General features: G+C 41.0%; 1 protein-coding gene across 1 annotated transcript in view; it reads right to left on the bottom strand.

Moving 5' to 3' along the window:
- Nucleotides 1–21,869, bottom strand: part of LOC122805465 (zinc transporter 1-like) — a 137,763-nt gene that overhangs the window by 114,514 nt on the left and 1,380 nt on the right. The gene's annotated exons all lie outside the window — the stretch shown is intronic.

Below are 21,869 nucleotides of genomic sequence, written 5' to 3'. Positions count from 1 at the left end.
CATGATATCCTAGCCTGGGCACAGGCAGGGATGACCATGGTAGTACTGACTGTGGCTGATAACGCATGTCAATATAGGAAGACTTCAGAGAAGATTGAACTAAAACACCTCATTAGCATAATTACTGCACTACAAGGCCCATTTTACCATGTTAAAAATAGCAATCACCATTTTGCAACAGACTGCACTGTGATGGGCACTGGATAATAGAGTTCACTACCAAATAGGCATATTGACAGTAGACAAGACAACTAATAATGGACCTCAGGATTGCAAGGTACACATGAGGTTGTATGGAAGCAACATAAACAGATATTGAGCAGTGGAGTGTGTGCAATAATATAGCACAAAGGCATGACAGGTTACCACCCTTAGAGGGAGTAAAGTACAATGGTATGCCAGGTTACTGCCTACTGTGGGGAGTCTCAGTCTAGCAGGGAAAAGAGTATAACGGCAATCTGGTAGGGAATGGAGCACATGGGCATGACTGGTTACTTAACTGCTGTGTAGAGGGCAACATTATACCATACACGCACAAACATCAAGACATGCTACAGGGGATATGAGATCTCCTAGCACAGTAATGCCAGAAAACATGCATGCATCCCCCACAGATGAGATAATAGTGGAGAGGGAGGATGAACCTGTGGCATCCCTTGTGTTTTATGCTGCTTATCCTGTCCACGTTAACCCCTTTCAAGTTATACAGGTGCCATCATCACAAATGACATCAGTTAGCTGCACTGACTTCAAGAGGCACAATCCTACCACAAGGGATAGATATTCAGGTGGCCACAACCATGACTCCAGTACATTCCCTGACTTGGATGTAACCCTTGGCATCAATCAGGAGATATGTAGATCAGCGATTCACATACAGACAGCTACTATGCATGTCATGTCATGTCAGAGACATTTGTGGGGACATAATGTTACCACTAGTGACTGACAACGTGTGCACATATCATTTAGGCGATCCTGTGGAAAGTTACTATGTATGAAAAGCTGGTGTGTGTTGAATGTATGTCAGATACGGGAATCATGGAAATTGCCTGAATAGTCCTCAGGTACATTGTATATAATACTCATGCAGTTGATGAGTGGAAGTCCTTCCAGATGATATATTTGATGTGGCCATGGGAAGCAGGGGCATCGATTGCAATGTGGGTGCAGTCAGTGGCCTCCAGGACATTCAGAGAAACAGGCAATGTTGTTGAATACCAGTATGGCGGTAGTTCCCTCCCCTGCTGTTTGCAGAAACCAAATATACTCCACATATTGCAATATCAAATCAAGGCAATGGCGTAGGATTCACGAAGCTGACAACTGCAAAACTCCTAATATAGTTAATGCTAAACAAGTCTACCGAACGTCATGTCCACTGGGTTAGGTATTCCACGCAACCCCTTGAGACTATATCAAGGATCCTCATGCCTACTAGTTCCTGCATGTTGCTTCTGTCCACATGGTAGCAGTCAACAATCTCCTGGTCATGGAGGTGATGACATGTTAGCTGCTGGGGAACCATCTGCAATGCAGACAATAATGATGTGCAACAGTGAAGACAGCCACTGAAACATGCTGCTGTGCTAATACTGATGCTAATCCTAGCATTGTAAATGAAGGGAATCAATGACAGCCACTGAAACATGCTGCTGTGCTAATACTGATGCTAATCCTAGTATTGTAAATGAAGGGAATCAATGACAGCCACTGAAACATGCTGCTGTGCTAATACTGATGCTAATCCTAGCATTGTAAATGAAGGGAATCAATGGCAGCCACTGAAACATGCTGCTGTGCTAATATTGATGCTAATCCTAGCATTGTAAATGAAGGGAATCAATGACAGCCACTGAAACATGCTGCTGTGCTAATACTGATGCTAATCCTAGCATTGTAAATGAAGGGAATCAATCTCATGTGCACTTCTAAATCCTAGTATTCACAATAAATAACCTCTGCAGCTCATTGTGTTATTTTTCAACATTTCTGAATCACACTGCCATGTTTGATTTTATCATTTGCATATGTGCTAGTAGTCACTAGTATGTTGACACTCCTTTGCAGGTAATGAATTTATTTGCATATGATGTGTACTGCACTGTTTCTCTGGTGAAATGATTGTGCACAGATGCAGCTATTATTGTGCCAGTTGCAGTTCCCTAATCTGGTACCCATTCCCCAAAAAAAGCTTTTTTACTTAAAGGTGAAAAATAAGGAAAAATCTCTTTGCTTCTTTTAATCAGTAGCAAACTGTTGGTAAGGTTTTGACTGCAAATGCAACACTGGCAAGATCGGCTGATGGCACCCGCTAACACTTTGCCCCTGGGGTGGATCTCCCCATTATTCTACCCTGGCTACACTACTAGTGCTACATATGTCTCTTAATTGTTCCCTTTCTATGTGTTGCCACTCATCAAGCTATTTCACACAATGTTCATCGCTTCTGAATACCCAAATGCAGAGAGCTTAATAAATTAAAATAAACTGAAACATGGTTTGTGTTTTCTATGCACTACAATGTTAAAAACTCACTTTGTACATTGTACATACAAAATCCACACACAATCCCCACAACACAGCATTACTCCCCTGAATAAACTCCACTGAAATTAATGTCTTTATTACAATAAAAAATGTTTAAAATAAAAATAAAATAAAAAAGTAACAGCAAGTAACCAATCAGAAAACAATTCTTGTAAACAGGCTCACTACTTAGTATCCAATCTAACTACAACCAACTATTCAAACATGTGAGACAACTATACAAGTAACAAGTCCTAACATGGAAAAAAAGTAAAATTTGCCTGTGAAATTGTAGTAGAAAACTACTCACAAGAAACTCCATTAGTAAACACCTACGCAAAATAGCTAAAGCGTACTCAGCAGAAATCTAGGCCATAGAAACACTAATTGGACATAAAAACAGAAAAAAGGCTATTTTATTTATTTATTAACAGGATTAACTAACTTGGTTCTTCTTTGACTCTCTTCTGCCACAACCAAGGGCAACAGTAAATGCACACACACACACACACACACACACACACACACACACACACATATATATATATATATATATATATATATATATATATATATATATATATATATATATATATATATAGGTTCAAAGGTAGGTACTAGGCTATATGCCTGAGGGCATTTATAAGCCTAGCCAGAGTGTGTCGGCTTTCGCCACCCCATTGATTAATTAACTGATCCTCTGTCAAGCAGAGCCAATGAAGTGATCCCAGGGGTGTATTTTCTGTTACCTATCCACTCGTCAAGGTTTCTCTTGAAGAGTGTTAGTGAGGGGCTCTGCCTGATATAATTTGGAATTTTGTTCCAAAGCATGGGGAGTCTCTGTGACAGGAATCTATCTCTCCAGCATGTTCTATTTATTGTTGTGGCGAGGTTTAGCTCACTAGAGCGTGTGGCTCACAGTGACTTGGATTTCTTTAGGTGGAGCATGTCCATCAATTCTGCGTTGGACATGGCTTTGTAAGTCAGGCAGAGATCACCTCTGAGTAAGCGATATGCCACTGAGTACAGCCAGAGTTTTTTCAGTTGGGCTGAATAGGACATATGTTTGAGACCAGTAATCCTCTTGGTGAGGTACTTTTGTGGTCTTTCCAGCTGTTGGAAGTGTCTTGTGAGGTACATCCCAAATGGGGCATTGTACTCTATGATGGGTCTAATGAGTGATGAGTAGAGGGGCAATTATTTCTAGATGCAAACCCTTTAGTAATTAGATGGGCCACATAGAAGGGTTTCCTAACTATTTTGGTAATATGATTGTCAAAGGAGAGATTACTATCTACCTGGGTCACCAGATCTCTTATTACCTCTTCTGTAAGGGGGCTGCTACCTATGTGGTAATTCGTGGGTGTTTTGTTTTTCCCAAATGGGATGACTATGCATTTTTTGGCATTTAGCTTGAGGCCATGACTTTGACACCAGGTGTCCATTGCAGTAAGGCCCTTTTGGAGGATGTCTGTGTCAGCCGGAGAGTCAGTTATGGCTCCCATTTTGCAGTCATCAGCGAACTTGGTTAGCCATAGTCCTCCTGTGTTTGCCTGTAGCTCTGAGAAGTATATGCCAAACAGTAGGGGTCCCAGGACCGAGCCTTGCGGGACACCACTTGTGACTGGTTTGGAGTCGGACCTGGAGCCCGCTATTCTTACCATGTGAGTTCTGTCTGTAAGCCAGATGGCAACCCATCTCGTGGCGTATGGGTTTATGTTCAGGCTGATGAGTTTTTCTGTAATACCTGAATGGGGAATGGTGTCGAAAGCCTTGGCAAGATCAAGGTAGGCTGTGTGAATGACCTTTCCCTCGTCTATGGCCTTGGTGACTGCCTCGAAGAAGTCAACCGGGTTTAGTAGGCATGATCTGCCCTTAAGAAAGCCGAACTGGGTTGGGTCAAGTGTTTGGAGGTTCCCAATGTCTTTGTTAATGAGTTCCATGATGATGTGCTCCATAGCCTTGCAGACCAGGCTATTCAGGCTTATGGGGCGATAGTTACCAGGGTCAGTTGTGGCCCTTCCTTTGTGGAGAGGATTAACCCTTGCTGTGAGCCATTCTATGGGCATGTAGCCTGTGGAGAGGCTGAGGTTGAACAGCGTGTTCAGGTGGGGGGTTAGTTTGTTCTGTAGTTCGTGCAAGATGCAGCCTGGGACACCATCTGGTCCCATTGATGCTGTGTTTTTGGCTTTTGAAAGGGCTGTTTTCGCCTGTGCGTCTCTGATTTTTGGGACACTACACTTTTCTGGTATTGTTGTGGGCCCTTTTGGAGGTGAGAAGGGGGTGAAGTTTGCACTGAATCTATCTGCCAGGATGTTGGCAATATCAGTAGGTTCAGTATATTTTGTGCTATTTTGCACTAGTTCAGTGCATATCTGTGAGTTGCCAATTAGATTCTTAACATGGCTAAAGAAGTCTTTGTGATTATCTTTTGAATCCTTTTCTATTTTTCTTTCGAAGTTAGCCTTGGATAATTTCATGAGGGACCTCAGTTTCTTACTGATACTGATCAGGGATGTCTTTCCTTCTTGGGATTTGCTTTTTTTCTGAACTAGTTTCCTCCTTCTATTGTACAGCCTGTTTATTGCAGGGGTCCACCAAACTGGTTTCCTTCTCTTAGAGGAGTGAGTCTTGATTTTGCTAGGGATGGCACGATCCATGCATCCTTGTAGGTGCTCATAGAGTGCATTTGTAAAGGTTTCTACATCTTGGGCAGCATTATCCTTTAGCGTGGGGGCTGTAAAACTTACCACCTTTGTCTTAAGTAAGGTGAAGTTTGCTTTAGAAAAGTTTTTTCCTGTGGTTTCCGTAGTTGGGGGTGGTGGTGGGGTGTAGACATCCGGAGTGATTAGTTTATGGTCTGATCTAACCAGTGACAGGTTGACCTCCCGTGTGGAACACCTGTCGCCCATGTTGGTGATGACCAGGTCCAATATGTTTTCACCTCTGGTAGGGGAGTTTACTAGCTGATCCAGGGCATTTGAGTTGATGAATTCCAGGAAGCACTGGGCCTGGGAATTTGTACTCGAGTAGTTTTCCCAGTGAATGGTAGAGTAATTGAAATCTCCCAATATCAGGGTGTTTGGTAGGACCTTCATGTTTTCCAGTGTCTCCAGAAAGGTGGAGTGGTGGTCCTGGGTCATGGACGGTGATCTGTAGCAGGCCACAATTTGCACTGCAGATTTGCCTTATGTTAGTTGCACATGGATGATCTCAGAGGTATCATGCTGCACCACTAACCTGCAGGTGTAGGTATCCTTGATGAATATGGATACACCCCCTCCTTTTGTGTTTCAGTCCATGTTCTGTGGCCGAAACGTGGGTATGAGTTGTAGCCCAGTAGTGCTGGGGTGCTCTCTGGAGCCTTGAACCAGGTTTCAGTTACTGCACAGATGTCTACATTCTCCATACTGAGGAGTGCTTCAAGCGTGTGCATTTTGAGATTCAAACTCCTGGCGTTGAGTAGCATAACCCTCAGTTTTTTGTTAATTGTGCTGTTTACAGAGGTGGGTTTGACATTTGAGCCTTGCCTAAAAAGGCACTATGGGGGCAGCAAGAGCCTTGGCTAGTATTCAAAAGCCTAGGGGTGACAGTTGCAAGCCATCTCTTGTGATGCAACGCGGCTTGTTGAGCATGTCGTCCCAGGCTGACAGGCACTGGATCCCATATGAATGACACCAGAAGCTTAGCTAATTGTTGAAATTGATCATTTTTTCTTTATACTGAGTTATCATTCTTGGTGAGGGCAGGATGCTACTCAGGGTCAGGGTCATGCTAGCCTGGGCTACATGATCAGAGAGCCCTTCCATGTCTTTTTTCATGTCGTCCAGGGAGGTATGTCTCAGGTCATTCACACCAACATGAACAATGACAGAGTCATATTTGTTCTTGTTCTGGAGTGACCTGAGTGCTTGTGTTATGTGGCGGATTCTGGCTCCTGACAGGCAGCTAACAGTAACCTTTTGTTTGTCCAGCCTAGTGAGTGGGATGTCAGTGTGCCTGACTATAGAGTCACCTATTACTAGTGTGTTAGGTATGTTATTTCGCCTTAAGGGCTGTGATTGTGCGGCACACTGATTTTGTGTTGTCTGGTTTGTGACGGGAAGTGCAGGTTGTTTGGGTGTCTGCTTTGGAGGTCTCTGATGCTTTTGCAGGTTTTTATTTAGTGCCTCTGAGTATGATTTTGTGTATTTATGTGTATTTTTTGCCAGTGCTGTTTTAGTAGGTCTGTGTGCGGCTGGAGTTGTGGTGCAATTATTAACCTTCTCCTCTTGACTGTCTGTTCCAGTCCTGGGTGGAGACAGCTTAGCTTCCAGTTTGGCTGTATAATTGCATTGCTCGCATATGTTAGTGTTTTGTGGTAGGAGGAGAGGGTTGTCTGTGTACATGAGGCAGTTGTAACATTGCTTCAGGATACCCAGATTCACCAGCTGGACTGGAGGGTGCACCTGAAGTTGCCCTTTGGGCATGCCTGAATAGTAGGGTGAGCTGCTTAGTCGCTTGGTTGGTGAGGGGTGAATAAAGAACCTTGGCCTACTGGACAATCAGTGTCAGGCTATATTAGTGCTTGCTATTAGGTCTGAGCAAGTGCTGGGCTGTAAGATGTTTTTTGAGTGCTTAGGTTGAGAGTTAGACTAGTTTCATGGGAAAAACTGAAGAGGAGACTTGGTGGATCTGGAAATAATTTAACCGTAGCTAACCAGCACTGCCCGGTACACAAAACCATGCAAACTTGGTTTTTATAGTAGGGAAATGAAAGAGATAGAAATTAGCCCAAAATGGCCAATAAACTACTAACGTCTGGGCTGGAATCACTCCTTCAGGGACGGATAGGTTGCTCAAAGCTCCCTTCTCTCACAGGTGAACAGAGAAACTTCCTTCTATCCAAGAAATTATGGGCAACTCAGAAACTAGTATCACAGCCCTGAATTCAGCACTAGCCTGAAAACTGGACTATACTAGCTGAGAAAGGTGGGAAACAAGGATTTTTTTTTCGTTTTTTTTTTTTGAAGAAATAAGGCAAAAACTGTAAAAAATACACTTAAAACAGCTTTAAATGACTACAAATGATCAGAAAAGGCTATCTCACTTTAGTGTGTAGCCTCCAACAGTTAAACAAATTATTTAAACAAAAAACAACTTTTTAAAAGTTCAATATATGAAAAAAACAAGCTTTTAAATCACAATGAAACATCCAGGTATTCTGTCAGGCCCAGTGGAAGAAGCGTTTTTGATTTTAGGTAGCACCTTTAGTATATATTTCTTTTGGATAATTGGAGGTGCAAGGGATTCAGGGATCTGTGAACTTTAGACAGTAGTCTATGGGCTAAGGTTAGCACTGAATTTGTTAGGAAGTACATTGGCAATGTCTATTGTGCCCACATGGCAGATACCATTTTGAATAAGTTCAGTGTAACATAGGGTGTTGTTCCTTAGTTTTATAATGTAGCTAAAGAATGATTTATAATTGCTCTTTATTTCTAAAGCTAACCTAAGTTCATGGGTTGTATTAGAAGAACTGATACTGTTTTCAATTGTTTTTAGTAATTCTCTTGATGCTGTCCTTGGCATTACGTTTTTTTGATCTGTTACATCATTTAAATATTTTCTCTTTTGTTGTAAAGTTTATTTATGGTGGTGAGCCACCAGTGTTTTTTCCTCTCACAGCTGACCATCAGCTGCCAACAGCTCCTTTCCTCATTCACTGGGTGAGGAGATTGAGGACACTGGTGCAGCATCATACTGTGATAGGTAACCTCAGGACGTGCATGCACCCTTCTGCACATGTGCAAGCTGCCAACGAAGAGGCTCAGCACTTATGCAGCACAGACCTTGACATGTTTATATGCTGCTTATCACAATGAGCCTAGGCTGCCCCCACCCCAGAATGGGTGAAATGACATCAGCTATTCATTCCCATCCTCTCCCTGTGGACATCCAGCACCAGTGTCACTAATCAAACACAGGAAGTCTGGGACACAGTAAAAGTTTTATCCTTTTGTGCCATGGAGACAAATGGGTGGTTTATTTTGAATTTCCCATTATATTTTATTGCGGTAGGGACTGAAAACTCTATGGATTTATCTAAATAAGTGTAGAACTCTTTTACAACACTAACTGCTAGTTTCACATCAGTACTACCACTCTAAGTGAAGTATGAAACGTCATAGAGTAGGATGAGGTCATGAGTTTATGGTCAGACTTCACTGAGGAAGGAAGCAGTACTTGCAGTGGCTATATTCTTAAGGATGAGATCAAGAATAATATGTCCTCCAGAGGGTTTGTTAACTATCTGCTCCAAGGAGTTTGTGTTTATTAGGTCTAGGAACTATTGGGTATAACCTACATTGGAGGTACTGTGTTCTCATTTATTGACTAGTATTTAAAGTCTCTCAATATAATTGAATTCTTCTTGACACAGAGTTCAAGTATATTAAGGAATCTTACATGATCATCAGGGGACACAAAGGTGTCCTGTAGCTGGCTATAAGTTGATAGTTTATCCTGTTTAGGGTGATCTGAGATTCACTGAGTTTAGTTTGGGAATCTGCCTATTGATAATATGGTCCTTGCCAAAGATGGAGATGCCACTACAGTTGCCATCAAGCCTGAAGACATGATAGGTGCCACACCTAAGTATAGAGGGAGAGCTGTCTTTACATTTAAACCAACTGCCAGCAGTTACACAAACATGGGTGTTTACCAAATATGTTTGGGCAATTAGTTTTTTTTTTTTTAATACCTTTCTTGAATTATCACTTGTGACATAGGCAAATTTACACTTATATAAATGTAATCAAACTGTATTAACAAGTTCATATTTACAAACATAAACAAGAAACATCTTTATTAAACCATCACTTACAACATAGGCAATCATACATTTAAATAAATAAAAACAAACCACACCGACACAATCCTATTTGCAAACATTTTACATCATAAATCATACTGAAACACTCCCAGTTGCAAACATTGTACACCACTTATAATCTACCCAGTCATTTTCAGTCAAACATTACATAGCTCATTTAAGTCCTGCTTCATTTAAACCTCATTCCTCCCCTGTATGCATTATTCCCACAATTCCCATTTTTTCCTATGTAGTTTGCTCCTACCCTTTTCTAAAGATCTCAGTTCTAGTTCTTTTATCTATGTTACTAAAGTCGCTTCACTACTTCCAGTATAGTTGGTTTAGATTTTGATTTCCATTTTCTAGTAATTGCATTTTTGGCAGCCACCATAATTAGACACAGCAAAACCTTACCATGTCTAGGCAGTAATTCTGTATCATAGCTCAGAAAAATCATCTCCCTCATCACACCAATCTGCCCACCCAGCATCTCCAACAGTGTATCCCACAGGGAATCCTTAAAGTCCACCATCTCACCACACTCCCAGAAAAATATGTTCCCAATTACCACTTTCTTCCCAGTCACACCTCCAACATTTGCTGTCTACCTGAGGAAAAATTCTCTGGAGTCTACTTGGGGTATAAAAATATCTATGCAAACATTTCCAAGCAAAAATCCTAAATCTTCTAGAATTTGTTGCATATTTGGGAGACATAAATAAATCCTCCCATTGTTTCTTTGTGAATTGCTTATCCAATCCCTCTTCCCAATCCTTTCTCACCTTCTCTGATTGATTCTTATAGTTATCATGCAATATTTTATCTTCTTCTTCTTTTGGCTGTTCTCATTACCCAGCATCCCTCCTCAGCACATGTCCAAACTATCACAACCTCGTCTCTCTGGCTTTGTCTCCAAACCGTCCAACCTGAGCTGACCCTCTAATATACTGATTCCTAATCCTGTCCATCCTCTTCACACCCAATGCAAATCTTAACATCTTTAACTCTGCCACCTCTAGCTCTGACTCCTGCCTTTTTGTCAATGCCACCATCTCCAAACCATATAACATAGCTGGTCTCACTACCCTCTTGTAGGCCTTCCCTTTCACTCTTACTTGTACCCATCTGTCACAAATCACTCCCGACAATCTTCTCCACCTACTCCACCCTGCCTGTACTCTCTTCTTCACCTCTCTTCCAGACTCACCATTACTCTGAACTGTTGATCCCAACTATTTAAATTCATCCACCTTCACCAACTCTACTCCCTGCATACTCACTATTACTCTATCCTCTTTCTCATTCACATATGTATATTCTGTCTTAGTCCTGCTGACCTTCATTCCTCTCCTATCTAGAGCATATCTCCCCCTCTCCAGGGTCTCATCAACCTGTTTCCTACTCTCACTACAGATCACAATGTCTTCAGCAAACATCATAGTCCACGGGGACTACTGTCTGATCTCATCTGTCAACCTGTCCATCACCATTGCAAATAAGAAAGGGCTCAGAGCTGATCCTTGATGTAATCCCACCTCCACCTTAAACGCATCTGTCACCCCTACAGCAGACCTCACCACTGTCACACTACCCTCATACATATCCTGTACCACTCTTACATACTTCTCTGCCACTCCCAACTTCCGCATACTCCTGACTTCCTCATACAATACTACAACTCCTCTCTAGGCACCTTGTCATATGCTTTCTCTAAGTCCACAAAGATACAATGCAGCTCCTTCTGACCTTCTCTATACTTCTAAATCAACACTCTCAGAACAAACATTACATCTGTAGTGCTCTTTCCTGGCATAAAACCATACTGCTGCTCACTAATCATCACCTTCCTTCTTAACCTAGCTTCCACTACTCTTTCCCATAACTTCATGCTGTGACTGATCAGTTTTATCCCTCTGTAGTTACTACAGCTCTGCACATCACCCTTATTCTTAAAAATTGGTACCAAATCACTTCTTCTCCACTCCTCAGGCATCCTCTCACTTTCCAAAATTTCATTAAACAATCTGGTTAAAAACTCCACTACCATCTCTCCTAAACACTTCCATGCTTCCACAAGTAAGTCATCTGGACATATGCTCTACTAATTATTCCTTTTTTAATAGCAACTTCTGTTCTAGATTCAGTGCCGGTCTTTCATTTAGGACCCCCTATTTCTTTCTTTTGTCTATACTCTGATATCAATCCTTGATAGAGAAGGCAATCTCTAACCTGCAGTCCAAATAAATTCTTGGCATCTTCCCATTCTGTTATCTTTCCCTCTCTAGTTATTTGCTCCCAATACCTTGGTTCCTATGTCAGTTTTCTCCACTAAATTCCAGCCCCCTCTTGCCTGTTTTCTATATCCCTAATGCAGTCATCCCTATTGGCAGAATCTCCTTTCTCCATTCCTGTGTTGACTTAGTTCTTAGGATACTTTCAGCTACTTTATGGATATAATATTCTGTAAGATTATTGTTATAGGTTCATAGGTTGGTACTGAGCTATCTGCCCGAGGGCATATATTAGCCCAGCCATGTTGTGCAGTATTCACCGCCCCTTTAGTAGTTCCCTAGACCCTTGTGCTAGCAGCTAGTACCCTTGGCCCCTATCTGGTAGTGCTGCTGGTGTGGTTACCCATCCACTCATCAAGGTTCCTCTTGAAGAGTGATAGTGAGGGGCTCTGTCTTATGTAGATCGGGACCCTGTTCCATAGTAAGGGAAGTCTCTGTGAAGGGAATCTATCCCTCCAGCATGTTATTCTGTTTAAAGGCCTGCATCCAAAGTCCCAGTCTCTCCTTGTTTCTTGAGCTCCCCCCCGTTTCATTATCATCCCTCTCCACTTTGAATTATAGTTGTTTGCTTGTGCTATGTGTAGGAACCTTAACTGTGTAGCTCTGAAATACCCCTTGAATTCGGGTAATCCCAATCTGCCCTGTTCTACTGGAAGAATCAGTTTACCTCACTTGACTCTTGCCATCTTTCCCTCTTGTAAAGTCCTTCAGCTCATAATTAACTGCTATCCACAACTTCTCCTCTGGTTGATAAAAATATACCTGACCTGTGTATAAGACGAAAGGGACTAAAATATTTTAATTGCTTGTATCTTACTATCCATATCCATATAACAAAGTTTCCATTTTCTCAGTTTTTGTATTATCTTTTTAGTGTCTTCCCATATATCCTTAGCTGTCACACCAGAATCATTTTAATACATACTCTTAAATACTTCATTTTATAATGTCCCCATAAATATGGATATTGCTGAACCAGTTCATTTGTGGGTACATAATTTACCGCTATTGTCTTTGTTTTAGCTTCATAACTTTCTATCCTGAAATTATCTGAAACTGTCTCAAAATGTTCCACAACATTGTAATGTCTCTTTCTGGTTTTGTCAGGTATAAGATAATATTATCTCAAATAGAGCCAGCTTTTCTTGACTACCACACCAATTATATCCTTGAATTTCTGAGTCCCTTATTTTCTTTGACAATGGTTCTAAATATAATGCAAATAACAAAGAGGAAAGAGGACACCTCTGCCTGGTTCCTCTGCTCTAGCAGAAATGACCAGTGAGGACCCCACCCACTTTAATTTTTGCCTCCGATCCCTCATATATCCTCATAATCAACCTTATAATTTTTCAGGAAATGTAAATGCTTGCATTGTCCCACTCATAAAGTCCCAGCTTACTCTGTCAAATGCTTTTTTCTATAAGACCCACCAACAGCAATGGTATTTTCTTACTTTCTTCTTCCTCTGGATCATCAATGTTCTGTTAATGTTGTCAAATGTTTGCCTCCCCTCCACAAAACTACACTGATCCACATCTATCAATTTTGGCATTACTTTTGCCATTCTTTTATCCATTATAGACATGAACACTTTATCATCATGGTTGAGTATTGAAATGGGCCTGTATGAAGCTGGATCTGATAGATCTTTACTCTCTTTAGGTATTACAGCTACCACTGCTTCCTTCTAGGAAGTTGGTACTTCTCCTCCTCTTAAAATACTGTTAAACAAAACCTTCAAGATCTTTATCAGTTTTTTCCTTCCTAACCTCCAAACTTCTACAGGAATATCATCTATTCCTGGGGACTTTCCTGTAGATTGGTTATACATCACAATTTCTATCTCATCTCCTCCTATCCTAACCATTAGTAGTCAGTTTCATCTAGCTCTAACCTTGGTATATTTAATTCTTCCATAAAACTTCCATTTCTATATTTTCTTGATTTCCATATTTCTCTGCTTTATACAGACTTTCATAGAATTTACAAAATATTTATAATACCTCTACAGGATCTCTCGTTACCTTCCCTGTTATAGGCTCCCTAAACTTGGTAACAGCCCTTTCTATTGCCTGGGTCATTGTGCTAAAAGTTTTTGTGATCTAGTGTTATTATCAAAATAAAACAGTTGCTTAACAGCAATCTCTCTAAACTTGTGCGTATTATTGAGGTGATCCCTTATTTTCTGCTTAGCATTCTGCAGTTGATCCTCTTCTTGTTCTGTGAGATTCCCCCATTCTTCAATACTTTAACATTTGTCAGTCCCTCTAAATAATTCTTGTTACCTCTTAACCATAGCTCCCTTTCTTTTATTTTCAACCTATTCTTAAACTCCATCTTAATTTTATCCCACTCCCTAGCTATATTTTCAGAAGAAATTTCTATCCTCTCTAACAGTTTCTGAATAATCTCCACTACCCATTCCTTCAATTTCTCTATTTTCAACAGATAGGTGGGAACATGCCAGTGTCTCATTTTTATTTCAATACCCTGTATTTTTTATTTTAGTTATTACTGGTGCATGACCTGAAATAGTTATGTATCAAGATCTTCAATTAAATGCACATGTTCCTGTGAAATGTAAATTCTGTCTAACCTAGCCCATTTTTATATTTTGAGAATAATATGAAAAGTCACTCCAAACTTCTATTAGTGAATTCACATCTTCTATGCCAAATATTTTCATAAATTTCTTCAAAAATCTACCTTCCTTTGTTATACTTTCCCTTCTGGGCCCCAGACACATCTTCACTGTTGCAAATCAAATTCCAGTCTCCACCTATAAATAATATTCCTTGCTGAAAACTGATTATTTCTCCCAGAATGTTCTTAAGCTCCATTATAGCAGTTTTAGGTGGAATATACATACATGCCATTGTAACCCTCCTCCCTTACCAGTAGCCCCTTAGCACTAGAAATCTGCTATTATTATCTTTTTTTTAACCTGTTCTATCACTATTGGTGCTCCTCTTGCAATTAATATAAGTACTCGTCTTTTCCTTTGTCCCATGTATTCCGCTGAATAACCACCATGAAACCTGTCTCATCAAATTCACATGTTCAGTTCTTTCTCTCATACCTGTGTCCCAACATTCCTTGAATAGTGGAATAAATTTAATCCTCTTCTGCCTGGTGTAAAATGAGTAATCATTCTGCACAAACACTCTGTTGTCTACCACTTTTAGCACCTTGTCCTTCTGCCACAATTTTGTCAAAATCAATTCCTTCTGCTGGTGGGATTGCATCTTTATTATTAAAGGTCTAGGTTGCTTTCTCATAGCCAGGTTTGGAGCATACACATGATGTGCCCTTTCAGCTAACAACTCCTGCTGTGGAATACCAGTCCAGTTGTATATTTTTGCTTTCATAAAATTAATGCAGTCTGTACCTTCCAGATTCTCTGGTATAGGTGAAAATTTCCAAGTTTTTCCTATATGCTCTGTCTTTTAATTCTATTGTTTTTGAAACATCTCTTCCTGAGCAGTCTAATATTCAGCCTTTTCTTCATTTCAGCCTGTGATTTTTTTGTAGCTTTATCACCTCATTTGAATATTTGTTTAAAGCTTCTTCCATTTTTCCAGCCTTTTGTTGATTGTGTTGATATACTCTAACAGTGTTTTGTTTATTTTAACCAGTTCTATGTGTAGTTGTCTTATGTCTTCCTGTAGGTTACTGGAAGTCATGTCTGGAGGTTGCATTGCATTTTGCTGAACAGCTGCAGAACTTTTCCCAGTCAGTGTTTCTCCCTAATTTTTGTAGCTATTTTTTTCCAGGACCTTTGTATTTCTTTTTTCCTGGCATCCAGGCAGTACACTTACTAGCCAGTTACTGAAATTTACCCATAAACACAAAAGTCTATTGGAATTCTCTGCTGAGTTTCTCTTTTCATACTGTGGGAGCTGTTACTCAATGTGCAGCCATCTTGGAAGCTGGGCAATGGTTGTTAAGATTTCTGATATTGAGACGAGACATCTGATTATGGTCTCTTTCTGGGTTAGATGTATTTGTTATGCTGAAATGTCCATTAGCTGGACTCTGCCTAAAAAGACACTATGACAGTAGCAAAGGACTTGGCCAGTATACAGAAGCTTTGGAACAACAGATGCAGGCCATCCACTGTGTAGCAAGTTAGACTGTCAAGCATCTTGTCCAGTGTTAACATATACTGTACTCTCCGGGAACTACACCAACTATTTAGCAAATTGCTAAATCCAATGACCTTTTTTTTGTACGTGGCATTGTTTTATGTGACAGAAGATTTCCACTTAAGACCAATGCCTGGTCTGCATTTCTCACATGGACAGGAAGTTCAGACATGTCTCTGCATTCCCCTCAGGGTTCTGCATGCCAAGTCATTCACTCCCACATGGATTACTGCCATATTGTAGTCATATTTCTCATGTGTAAGGTCCTTAGAGACTTTGTGGTGTCAAAGATCCTGGTAAACAAAAGACTACTCACTGTAACCTTATCTTTATCTGGCCCTGAGTGGAGAATTTATGTGCTTAACTATAGAGTCACATATCACTAAGCCTTTTCTATTAGCACAGTGGTTTGGAACACTATATATGGAGTGATCAGACTCATGGTGACTGCTGTAGGTCTGTATGAAGGAGCTGGGGTATTGGATTGCTGCTATGGCTTAATTATCCTAGTTCTAGGAGGCTTTGGCAATGATTTTATTACAGCATCAGCATGAGACATTTTAGTGTGAATTTGTTTAGGTTGTGTTGAAGGTATGGTCTGCTCAGAGATCATACTTTTAGTGAGCTAGAAGTCTTTTGATGAATTAAATATTTGCACCCCTCACAAACAGTTGTACTGAGTTAAGGCATTCATTATCTGTGAAAGTTAAGGCAGTTGCTACACTGCCTGAGGATACCAAGTACTAACAGGCTGACAACAGAAGGGAAATAATCAGGCAGACCTACCATTCTTATCCAATGATTTTAGGGACTGATGATTACACATAATAATCTGTATGTAACTAAATGAATTAAATTTTGTCTGAAATATATTCAGTGAGACGCCTTTAGAAAAAGTACACAGACAATGCAGAATAACCTGTATGTCACTATATGGATTGATATATGGAGAAATATATAGGCTACACTAATGTAAGTGGGAAAGTGGTGTGAGTTTAAGGAGAGATCATGGGTAGCACTGTTCAGCTCAGATTAGGGGCACTCACTAGCAAAAATGACAATTACAAGCTGTTTGAACAGAGATGGGTAGCTACAAGTGAAACACTTTTTCACTTGAATAGCAATTACAAGCCTAGAGCTAGTCTAGTCTTTTCTTTTGTCACTGGGGGAAAACAGCAAATTAATAGCAAGATCATTAAAAGGGCCTAGAAAAAGTGGACATAGGAGCAGTATACTTGATATTAAGACACAAGAAATAAAATTCACAACACAAATGGCCCTGGCTTCTGCACACACTCTGGCATGTTTAGCTCAGCCTGTAGCTTCTAGTAGCATGTAAGGGGCTACCCTCCCTAAAACACCTTATTTATAGCAACACATAAAAGATAAAAAAATTTCAGTAGATCTCACTAGCCAAAAACAGCACACATTTTCACCTGAATAGTATTAAAAAGCCTGGAATAGCCTATTCTTTTCTTCTGTCTCTAGACAAAAACAGCAAATTAATTCACAGCATGGTCACTAAAAACAGATAGAAACATTGCAGACGTGAGCAAAATAAATATTAAGTAAATTAAGTAAAACTGACTTACCCACATGGTCTTGGCTTCTTTGAAATTGTCAAATCCAGTTACATCAGGTTATGATCTGGAGCTTTTTGTTTGGTGTGTAGCTACTCATAGCTCTTGAGGGGCTACCTGCATTCATCTACCAGACCTTCCCACTCCAAGATCTCACTCAAGCAGTAGCTGTGAAAGGATTCATATATGGAAACAAAGATTCACTTGGCAAACCACTAGATTTTCTTATACAATGCAGCACAATGAGACCGATTGGCAGGAAGCAGGAAATGTTCAGTCTGACAGAATATAAAAGGATGTAACTTAGAAGCTGCAACATATTGGAGAAGATAACTCAAAAAGCTAAGCCAGTGTCAGCTCTATAGCATAGTATGACAGAGCCCTAACCATGACCCAGACAATTGCGGATTGATTTGCAGTCTCAGTGCTAAGGAGGGTGACTGGGGATAGGAGAGGTTTAGATGGCTGAGCCGACTAGCTTCTCTTAGGGAAGAAGGAAAGAGGGTATGCCTAGAAAGGCAGGCTCTGTTTAAATCCTCACTGGAAACTAGAGACCCAGTGGAGGCATTTGCCTAAAGAAAACACGGTTTCTGCAAGTGTATGTCACTTAAAATACTGCTGCTCACACATAACACTTTGCTTGTGAAAAATTCTTAGGGCATAAGAAAGAAAAAAGATTCACCGATGCAGATCACAGTACCATTCCTGGTGTATTAACGCCTCACCTCTAAGGGAATTAATGGTAGCTGGGAAGAAGGCTTGGTAGTCAAAAGGGGCAAGAGAACAGAATTAAAAAAAAAGACTAGCCAAAGCCTACTGATTTGGGATGAATAATTATCAGGAAAAATAGTGGAATGACTTATAGTCCTCGAAAATGCAATAATATATGAGTAGTAAACTATGATATTGGGGTTTTCACACTTTTATGCATTCGTAATGTTGTATGTCTTCCACTTATCCTGGCCTAAGACCATATCGTTCATTATCAGATATCATATGACCTTGACATAGACAAATTGTGACAGCCTAACCTGATAACCTAATTAAATGAAGATAAGAAAAAAGTCTGGATTTTGAGGTGACAGTTTTGTGCATTTAGGAATGGATCTTCTTGTTTTCATTTATGAACTCCACTGCTCTGCAGAAAAGATTACTGACTAATTGTATTTTTTTATTTTAATTGAGTAAGTGAATTGGTCATCATGGACCCTTTTCATCAATGACCTGGGCCACAAGGGCAAATAACTGATATATGTGGAGACTTTAGACCAACTAGTCAGTCAGCATGTCTGTGGCAGGTGGGAAGGAACTGAAGCACATGGAAAAAGCCAAGTAATTTAGGGAAAACATGAAAATTCCATACAAAAAGCAACTAGAGGTCAGGACTGAACCCCTGACCCTAGAAATGTACAGAACAGGCGTTAACCATTGAACCAAAATGTTGCCCTCCAGCAGAAAAAGAAACCCTGCATCACAGAAAAAGTTGTTTTTGCCTGATGTTTTGAGCAGTAGTGACAAACTATGCAAAATAAACAATTACCTTTTATACAGTACATAAAACTATATATTAATATGGAGAACTATCACATTGTGTTCATTCTGAAGACAGCGTTAAAGGGCTAATGAACTACTAAATACTAGTCAGAGTTTCAAAAGCATTGCACTGCTGCCTTTTATTCCTAAGGTACTGCACACAATTTCATTTCTCCATTTGCTATTGGCAGTGATATACCTAATGCTAGTGTGTGTGATCTGTGTTATCAATGGCATTTTGCTTACAAGATAGTATATCCCCATTTTTATATTAGACCAGTAGTAATGAGGTTTCCATCTGGACAAGACCCCATCTGGTAAGATCTAGCTTCCAATCACTGTCTGTTCAGTCATCTGTGAAGCCACTGACAGTAAACTTATGTTGCTGATGGGTCAGAAGGAGTAGCCAGTTATTTATTTATTTTGTTAAACAGTTGTGTATAGTGTAATTAGGTTCATAGATAGGCACTAGGCTATCTGCCTGAAGGCATTTATAAGCCTAGCCAGAATGTGTTGGCTTTCACCGCCCCCTTAGATTAGTTCATTGTGCCTCTGTCCAGCAGAGCCACTGAAGTTATCCCTGGGGTAAACTTTCTGTTTCCCATCCATTCGTCAAGGTTTCTCTTGAAGAGTGTTAGCAAGGAGCTCTGCCTAATGTAGATTGGAATCTTGTTTTAAAGCATGGGAAGTCTCTGGGACAGGAATCTATCCCTCCAACACGTCCTATTTATTGTTGTGTTGAGGTTTAGATCCCTACAGCGTGTAGCTCAAGGGGATAAGGTTTTCTTTAGGTGGAGCATGTCCATCAATTCTGTGTTGGACATGGCCTTGTATGTCAGGCAGAGATCACCTCTGAGTAGGTGGTATGCAACCAAGTACAGCTAGAGTTTCTTCAGTCGAGCTGCATAGGGCATCTGTTTGAGGCCAGTGATCCTCTTGGTGAGGCACTTCTGGTCTTTCCAGCTGTTGCAGGTGTCTTGTAAGGTACATCCCAAATGGGGTGTTGTACTCTATGATGGGTCTGATGAGTGATGAGTAGAGGGGTACAATGACCTCTTTTGATCTGGATGCAAACCCTTTTGTGATTAGGTGGACCACATAGAAGGATTTTCTAACCACTTTGGTAATGTGATTATCAAAGGAGAGATTACTATCTACTTGGGTCCCCAGATCCCTTATTACGTTTTCCATATTTAGGGGACTACCACCTATGTGGTAGTTTGTGGGTACTTTGTTTTTTCCAAAGGGGATGACTATGCACTTTTTGGCATTTAGCTTGAGGCCATGATTTTGACACCAGGTATCCATCTCAGTGAGATCCTTTTGGAGGAAATCTGTGTCAGCCGGAGAGTCATTTATAGCCCCTAGTTTGCAGTCATCTGTGAACTTGGTCAGCCATAGTCCTCCAGTGCTTGCCTGTACCTCTGAAAAGTATATGCCGAACAGGAGGGGTCCTAGGACTGAGCCCTGGGGAACGCCACTTGTAATCAGTTTAGAGTCAGACCTAGCTCCTGCAACTCTCACCATGTGGGTTCTGTCCATGAGCCAATTGGCAACCCATTTTGTGACATAGGGGTTTATGTTCAGGCTGGTGAGCTTGTCTATAATACCAGAATGAGGAATGGTGTTGAAGGCCTTTGTGAGGTCTAGGTAGGCTGTGTGTACCACCTTTCCCTCGTCTATAGCCTTGGTAACTGTCTCAAAGAAGTCCACCAGGTTTAGGAGGCATGATCTGCCCTTAACACAGCTGAACTGGGTAGGGTCCAGTGTTTGGAGGTTCCCAATGTCTCTGTTAATGAGTTCCGTGATGATGCGCTCCATAGCCTTGCAGACCAAGCTAGTCAGGCTTATTGGGAGATAGTTCCTGGGGTCTGTTGTGGCTCCACCTTTGTGGAGCGGAATAACAATTGCTGTGTGCCACTCTATGGGTACATAGCCTGTGGAGAGGCTGAGTTTGAACAGTGTGTTTAGGTGAGGGGTTAGTTCATCTTTGAGCTCATGTAGGATGCAGCCTGGGACACCGTCTGGTCCCATTGATGCTGTGTTTTTGGCTTTGGAGAGGGCTGTTTTAACCTGAGTGTCTGTGATTTCATGGGCTCTACATTCTTCTGGTAACCAGCAAGGGGTTGACCTCTGGTGTGGAACACCGGTCGCCCATGTTGGTGATGACCAGGTCCAATATGTTGTCACCTCTGGTGGGAGTGTTGACCAGTTTATTCAGGGTGTTTGAGTTTATAAATTCTAGGAAATGTTGGGCAAGGGAGTTAGTACTTGAGTAGTTCTCCCAGTTAATGTTTGGGTAGTTGAAATCGCCCAATATTAGGGTGTTTGGTAGGACCTTTATGTTTCTCAGTGTTTCCAGTAATGTGGAATGGGGGTCCTGGGACATGGTGGGTGATCTGTAGCAAGCTACAATTTGAATTGCAGTTTTGCCCATTGCTAGTTGCATGTGGATGATCTCTGAAGCAACGTGTTGTGCCACTAACATGGAGGTGTGGGTATCCTTGATGAATATGGATACTCCCCCGCCTTTTGTATTTTGGTCTGGGTTCTGTGGCCAAAATGTATGGTATGAGTTGTAGCCTGGTAGTGCTGGGATGCTCTCTGGAGCCTTAAACCAGGTTTCTGTTACTGCACATATATCGATTTTCTCCATACTGAGGAGTGCCTCAAGTGTGTGCATTTTGAGGTTTAGACTTCTGGCATTGAGTAGCATTACCCTCGGGTTTTTGTTACTTGCGCTATTTACGGTGGTGGGTGCGTCTTTTCAGCCCTGCCTAAAAAGGCACTATGGGGGAGGCAAGAGCCTTGGCCAGTATTCAAAAGCCTAAGGGCGACAGGTACAAGCCATCTCTAGCGAAGCACGTGGCTTGTCGAGCATGTCATCCCAGGCAGACAGACACTGAATCCCCTTTGAATGACATCAGAAACTTAT

Source organism: Protopterus annectens, chromosome 6.part1, assembly GCF_019279795.1.
Source record: "Protopterus annectens isolate FY-2018-M chromosome 6.part1, PAN1.0, whole genome shotgun sequence".
Classification (NCBI taxonomy): domain Eukaryota; kingdom Metazoa; phylum Chordata; order Ceratodontiformes; family Protopteridae; genus Protopterus; species Protopterus annectens.
This window is presented reverse-complemented; position numbering and strand designations above follow the sequence as displayed.